Here is an 8,028-nt window from a genome sequence, read left to right as displayed (position 1 = left end):
TTTTTTTTTTTTTTTTTTTTTTTTTTTTTTTTTTTTTTTTTTTTTGTAAATAACAAAAACTAAACTCTGACTAGATTAAGACCAAAAATTTAAAAAAAAAAAGTAATTTGTTTGACCATCTGAGAATGACATATTACATAGCTGCAAAACTAGAAAAAATATCTTCAGAATCAGAATTCAAAGACTGGGAGAACGGCCCAATGATAACAGGTCACTTACCCCAACCATCTTCCATCTTTACCAGCTTTATTATTCAGAAGAGCTGTACCAAAGTGATGGGTAGTGGAGACTGGTTCCATGTCTCTAAGTTCATTTTCTTGTTTCTTCACAGTAGGAAAAAATATATATGCTTCTCAATGACCATATACCTTTTCCAGGGAGGATCTGATTGGCTATCCTTAGGTGACATTCCCTCCCATTTAATTGCTTGCTGTGGGCTGGAGAGAACTTGTTCCGGTGGGCCAGTTCCAAGCCATATGCTTGCAGGTGTGCCAAGACACTGGCATGATCCCAGAGGTACCCAGCCGTGTGAAGGTGCCCGACAAGTACTTGGTGGCTCAATCAACTGTTGCAGGCTCTAACAATCCAAAATATCACTGTTGGATCACAAGGCTTAAAGAGGAAGAATGAATCATGTAGTTCTGGGCCTTCCTGAGGTCTAAGCACAAAACCTGCTTAATCTAGGATTCATTTACTTTTCTGAAGGTATTTTCCTGAGGGGCTTCAGAGATGGCTGACCTTAAAGAAATCTAACTTTCAAAAGGTTTTCTGCTGTCATTATGTAGGAAAATAGGAAGAGGAGGACACACTGTTCTCCAGATACCAGAAATTAGGAGACGGGGCCTTCAATCCAAATTATCAAAGCTAAGGAAAGATAGATATGATGCCACAAGATTCCCCTGTCTCTTTGCCAAAAGAAGAAAAGGCATTTATGCTCTAACCTGCCACATGGCCACATTCCAAGGGAGACTTGTCACTTTTATAAAGTTTTCTTTTCTTTCTTTTTTTTTTCCTTTGAGTCACCTGGGGCAGAGAAAAGGAATCTCACAGAGTTTCAAGTGTTTTTTCCTGAAGGCAAAAGATGAGTGCCTCAAGCAAAGACCTTGCCTGGTTTCTCAAGGTCATGGAAGGGTGTGTTGTGGTTGGTGAACAAAGGTGTATGGACTGTGCTTGGGCACAGGCAGGCACACATGCAGAAATGGCCAGGGGGACACTGCCTATGCCCCAGGCCCAGCCTGCAAGCTGTCATCCACATCCTACTATCTTCTCCTTATTCTCTTTTAGACCAGATGAGTTTAGACTACAAGTCCAGACATGCAGATTCTAGCTGTGAACTGAACAGTCTTCATTCATGCTGCAGCCTTCGAGAGCCACATAACCCTTTGGAAATTATTTGCATATCTGAAAAACGAAAAGTAAGAGCACCATCCAGCACTTCTGGTAGTTTTGCTATGACCAAACACTGTACACAATCACCAATTATTAAGCATTTACCAACATCTACTTTGTGCCAGGAATGATGCAAAAGAATGGTGACCAACACGCACTGAGTTTTGCTATGATTTGTGCACTTGGTCTTAAGTGACTTACACAGTGCTCCTCGAATTCCCATTAGCAAGCAGCGGTGAACACGGAGCCATTCTCCAACTTTGCACTCAAGGAAACATGCAGCATGGCTGAGCCAGGATCCGCCATAGCACACGCGGCAAGACTGAATTTAAACACTGTTTGTTTAGATCTGAGGCATAATTATGGGCCATTGTAAATACCTAAACAGCATATAGAAGAACAAAACCTAGCTCTGTTTTAAGTTGTTTTTTTTCTGTATGCCACAAGAAGGTTTGGAAACCATAACTGGTCTAATTATGCTTCCATCTGTGAATGCAGATTGTGGTGGACACATGTGACGGGACTTTCCAAGCCTAAGATGCAAAATATATTGGTTAAGTCAAGTTCAGTGACAGGAGAAGAGTTTTCCATCAGAGAAGGAGGCCTGGTTTCCTCTCCTTTAAAACCATGGATATCTTTGCATGATCAGGATGGGCACAGGTGCCACTTCCAATGCAGTGAATCCATAGATTCCAGGATTTCCTGGGATGTTGGAGATTATCTTTTTGTTTTTGGTTTTCCTAAGTTAGTTTCTTCTCATCTTTCAAGGCTCAGCTAAGATGTCTGTCTTCCCTGAATGGCTCTTCTGATACTCTCACTGACTCCCAAGTCAACAGTCCCCCTCCTCATGATGCTCCCATACATGTTGTCCCCACGCTGTCCCTGTGCTTGTGCACAGCTTCCTCACAACAGCCACTTCTCCACCACAACATTGACCCATCCTTTGTTCCACCAAACTATGAGGTCCTCCTCGGTGCACACCTGAGTACTTAGAAAACAGTGGGAACTAATTAATTATGTTGAATAAACAAAATGTGAACTGTAAGTGTATAATTTTATTCAACTCTTTACCATTTGATTGTAACATTTCAATAATTGAACCAAGGTTCAAATCCAAGAAAATAATTGTTTTGCTTGCTCTTGCCTTCTGCCCCTATCTTTGACATTGCCTGGAACCCCAATTTTTATTCTTAGTCTTTGTGGCCTCTGCAATATGTCCATCTCCCAATTCCTAGAACCTCTGAATATGTTACTTTATATGACAAAAAAGGATTTTGTAGCTGTGATTAAGTTAAGATGTTTAGATAGGGATTACCCTGGAGTATCCAGGTGGAACCAATATAATCCTAAGAATTTTTATATGTAATAGAGGAAGGCAGGAAAGTCAGAGTCAAGGCAAGATGGGAAGATGCAATGCCTCTGACAGTTTCATGTTGTTTCGTTAATATACATTTGACAAGCAAAAACAATCTATTTCATGTATACATTTTGATGAGCTTAGGCATATGCACTTACTCAAGAAACTATTTATCATAATCACTGTTAAAAAGCAGGAAGGGGCATTCGGAAACTTCTAGAAGTAACATTTTTACAATGCTGCTTGGAAGATGAAGGAAAAGATCTTGAGCCAATAAATTCAGGGAACTTCTAGAACCTGAAAAGAGCTAAGCAACAGACTCTCCCTTAGATTTCCAGGAAGAGTATGACCATGATAGTATCCTCATTTCAGCCCTGAAGGCTACCCAGACTTCTCACCACAGGAGGTGCATGGTAATAAATTTGTGTCATTCTAAACTTCTCAGTTTGAGTTAATGTGTTACAGATGCCACTGGAAACTGATGCAGTCCTATTTGCAAACTTTATCTAAAGGCAGCTGAAACCAATTCCCCTAAAATTCAGCCAGCTAACTTTATATGTTGGTTTCTTTCTCTCTTTTGATTTATTCTCAGTGAGTTGTCCAGGCTGAATTCTCATGTTGTCATAGAAATTGTAGAACACTTTATCCCAGATACTGTGCAGTTTATAGATGAATTAGCCATTCTCATTTTGACCACCACAGACTAGCATGGTCATCACCATTCCATCTAATGGATGGAGAAGTCGTGGTTCAGCAAAGTCAAATCCCAACCTCGCTAAGCTCTTAGCACCCTGATCTTGTCTATTAACCTTCAGGCTGCATCTCATCCTCACCTACCCCTTCCTGTCTCCCACTGTTGTTCACCTCTCAACTTAGCAGAGCTGGATCTACATATGTTACTAGGAGACCTGAGTGCTTTTTTATTCTGGTTCCAATTTTGCAGACGGTGAGATGACAAAGGAGATAACTTAACAGAGCCTTAGTTTGGGGCAATGATACCATGGAAACGGGGGAAAGCAGCATGATTTGTTCTGTTTTGACTCTATTTTAATTTGAATGGCTGGGTATAAATCAGTACTACACAGCTGCATTCACAACTATTTGGAATAGCCACTCTAGAGACTCAGAAAGGGGAAGAGATTTACCCAAAGCCCCCAACTTCCTCAAAAGCTGACCAGAGAGTTGAATTTAGGTATTCCTGCTTGCAAAACTTCCTTGCTTTCTGTGTTTTATATAACATGCTGGATCAATATTTGCATTTTTACTTACACCAGTGGTTTTCAAATTTACAGTCCAAAAACCAGCTACTTGAGCCTTATGTGGCAAGTTTTCAAAGGCATGGATTCCTTAACCCATGCTGAGACTTTGATTCTTTTAGTCTGGATCTATTCTTGAGAATACAATGCTGTTGTTGTTGCAGCTGCTGCTGCTGTTGCTGCTGCTACTGTTTTTGTTTTGGAGCTCCTCAGGTGAGCAGGAAGATGAACCAGATTTACAAAATATTAACGCCTATATTCTCAAAAAGGTGAACTGTATAGGTGCCTCCATCACTCCCATATCAAATAAGATGAGCCAGTGCTCTCTCAGAAGAGCAAATCACTGGAAAGGCAAAACAAACTAGAAAGAGAGTTTATTCCCATCCCAGATGGTGTCATAACTCAGAAGTTGCTGGAATCAGACAGGGCCTTGGAGGATGTGATCCATACACACCCTCCAGAAATAAGTAGAAAATTCTTACCCAGGGCAGCCTTGAAAAATCTTCAATCATGCCTTGAAATGAGAAATGTCAAAATTTAGATGCTCTACATTATCAAGTGTTGATGAACTATGGAAAATAAACATTACTAAGAAGAAAAGGGATAAAAGTTGATGGCACTATTTGGGAGGAAAATTCAGGACATGCCTAAAATGTTAATGTGCGTACAACTGTGACCCAACCAACTAGCTTCTAGACTCCATGCAAGAAAAAACTTATGTAAGTGAAAACACTTACTTAAGAAAAAATCAGAAACAACCTAAATGAAATTCCAAGACTGACATGAGAATATGTCTTAGACACATTTTTGAGAGAGAAGAGCAAGTTCCAAACTAATACAATCACTATACACATATAGCTAGGCATCTACTGTGTATCTTCATGCACATGAAATGTATACTTTTATTTTTTTTCCTGTATTTACATTTAAAAATTTGGGGAGTAATGTTCATGAAAATGATCACAGTCTTTCCCTCTGGAAAGCAAAATGGACCTGAAGACAAGGGTGGCTAGTGTGACCTTTCATCTTTGTGATATAAATCCTTTTACTCTGATAATATAATCATGTTCACAGTTGCAAGTCATGACCTACTTATCACTGGAGTCTTGTCATTGCTTGAAAGAATCAGAAACTCTGAGCTTATCTGGTCATTAGTTATAGTCTGTGCTAATGAGGGAACACTTTCTATTGACCCAAAACCATACCAAGATTGAGAGAGCATAGCTCATGCATCAAGTGACATAGTAGGTGCCAACAGACATGGATGGAAAGCTACATTTTTCTGGGAAGAGCTCGATACCTTGGGTAGTGAGAAGGCAGATATTTATACAATTAAATCTTCAAGGCTCTGTGATAAATGTTTAAAAGAAATAATAGGCCTTCTTTCAAGACATATTTCCTAAGCATCATGGATGCCAGGTATTATGTCACACGCTGAAGCTGTATAGGTGGTTGAATATCCATCTGCCCTTCAGAAATTCACCTATAGTGCTCCGCTGATGCATGGCTCAGGGCAAGAACCGCATCCTGCTCATCTCTTTATCCCCTGGAGCATTCGGCGCTGTGCTTGGAGCATATCACTGACAGAAGCCTCATTGCCCTGGTGGGAAATAGGTAATAGAGGAGTGAGAGAAAGAAAAGAGACACGAGCAAGTCTGGAGCCTCAACTCTGGCAGCCAAAAGAAAGTTCCACTTTGTTCATTTTTAATTTGAGGGATGCACCAGGTAAGGTTGACAAGTTGGTAGTTAAAAATCTAAGTTTGGGGATCAGATTGGTGCAAGAAATTGGAAACAATGGGAAGTCATACAATAGGTATAGCATTATAATTAGGAGAGCCAATATGTTTCCTACAGAGTAGGAAACAGGCTTATGAAAAATGGAGTTACATTGAATAAGAAGATAGAAGAAAGAAAGAAGATGTGGAAGAAGAACCAAAGGAGGATGAGAAAAACATTAACGCATAGCATTATAAAGTTAAGCGGGGAGGCAACCCATTTAAAATAAAATATTGCATAGAGGTCACACACAAATAAATGGATCAATTGGAAAGATCTGGGGGCAACGTGGAAAATGATTAAAAGTGCATACTCTGAAATCAGATTGCTTATGTTTGACATGAGCCATATCCTGAATCTCATCTATCCCACCTGTCTAATGGGGATAAAGGAAGACAATACTTGCAATGTAGAAGCTTTGAAAGATGTAATATCCTAATGTGTACAAAATACTTAGCTGTCTAGAAATGAAATAAAAATGATGTCTTTATCAATTAGAAGAACTTAGATGACTTTGGTAAAACCAGCTTTAGTGAAGTAAGAAAATGTCACCAGCATACGCAAGAACTCCCACCTACCTTTGCATAACCCCCTTCCTTGGATGCAGATGAACCTGTGCCTTGCTTCTGGCTAATAGAGTCTGGCTTGATTCACTCACTTAAAGCAAAGGAGATGGAATGCCATCTTGTGACTATATTGCATTATGTAAGACTCCAGCTTACCAGATAAAAGAGTGAGAGCTTTCTGTGGGCACTGAGGAGACCAAAAGAGATTTTATGAACTCTCTCAGGAGAACATCTTGTGGCTAGAACTGCAGTCAGTCTGAGGCTGGTCGTTAGCAGCCAGTCAGAAGTCCCAGTGATAGAGCTTAAAGGAAAAGAATCCTTTTACCAACCTGAATAATCATGGGCACAGATTTCTCCCTACTCAAGCTCCCATATGAGAATGCAGCCCTCACTGCAGGCTGAGTACAGGCCCGCTTGCATCATAGACCCAATACTATTAATGGGCTACTGGACTCTTTTAGAATATTTTGCTGAGTTTACACACCTGTAATATTCAAATAACGGAACTTAACAAAAAAAGGGGGCATACAGATGAATGTCCATTTTGTATCTGTGCATTCAAAGTGGTTAGGATAGATATATAGTTACATTCTCTTAATGAATAGAATGATTTGTTATAATGGTGTTTGTAAATAGGATATCAAGTCCGCATCTTATACAGCAATTAACCACTAAGAAGAATGTATGCAGTGTGTTAATTATTGAAACTGTCCTACCGATATGATTTGAAACTGTCTCATTGCTATTTGTTTATCAATAAAATTATTTTAAAAAATAAATAAATAAAGTCTCCTGTACTCTCTGGGTTCCAGTGTCCCTAAATGACAACTGGCATTGACTTCAGGAGTCACACTGGGATCTCCCAAGGTGTTGAAAGAATGAGGAATTTCAACATACTTAGATAGTCAGGGAGGATGCAAAGTCCCTGCCTCTTCTGCCCTGGCTTTCCACCATCCATATTTGGAACTTGATGGAGGAGGTATGGGATGGATTGGTTCCAGTCACACAGGCACAGACTAGTTGCATTGGAGTCTGCTGGACTAATTATCTTCTAGTCCAGATGCTGTGCTATGGTAAATCAGACATTGTCCCAGAAGTGTGCCTTCTTAACAGGCACCTCCAGCTTTCTACTGCAGTGAGTTGCTGGACATATTCCTTTGTTTACTGACATTATAATCTTTCTTAAGTCCCTAAGGCTCACTAAATCTTCCAGCTCCCCATCTTCAAAAAGGAGAATTACTGTAATTCCTGTCCTCACCAACAATCAGTGTTGTGTAAAAGCTAAGGAAATAATATATGTGGAATAGACTAGTAGGACTGTAGTTAATAGTTCCATTGTTCTTGTTATCCTAGGAAGATCTGTATAGGCATCACTTCCTCCAAAAGAGATGGTCACAGGTTATATGGGCTCCACATTCTTCATCTCTAACCAGAAGATGCTCTACTCATTGTCCTCAGGAGCCTATGGGAGTCAGCACAATGTAGCTGGAGCTTGGACTCCGAAATGGGGTACAGGATACATAACCTGTTCACATTACCTTTTCTCAGCCTCTTTTTTTTTTTCTCAAAAATAAAAGTAACTATTTCTTGTTATATAGGTCTTGCTTTATCTTGGTCTTAACCATCCAGCAGAAAAATATAAAAATTAAGTATAAAAAGTAAAGCCATATTAATAGGCTGAGCT

This window comes from Octodon degus, unplaced genomic scaffold, assembly GCF_000260255.1.
Source record: "Octodon degus isolate 3935 unplaced genomic scaffold, OctDeg1.0 scaffold00021, whole genome shotgun sequence".
Taxonomy (NCBI): domain Eukaryota; kingdom Metazoa; phylum Chordata; class Mammalia; order Rodentia; family Octodontidae; genus Octodon; species Octodon degus.
This window is presented reverse-complemented; position numbering follows the sequence as displayed.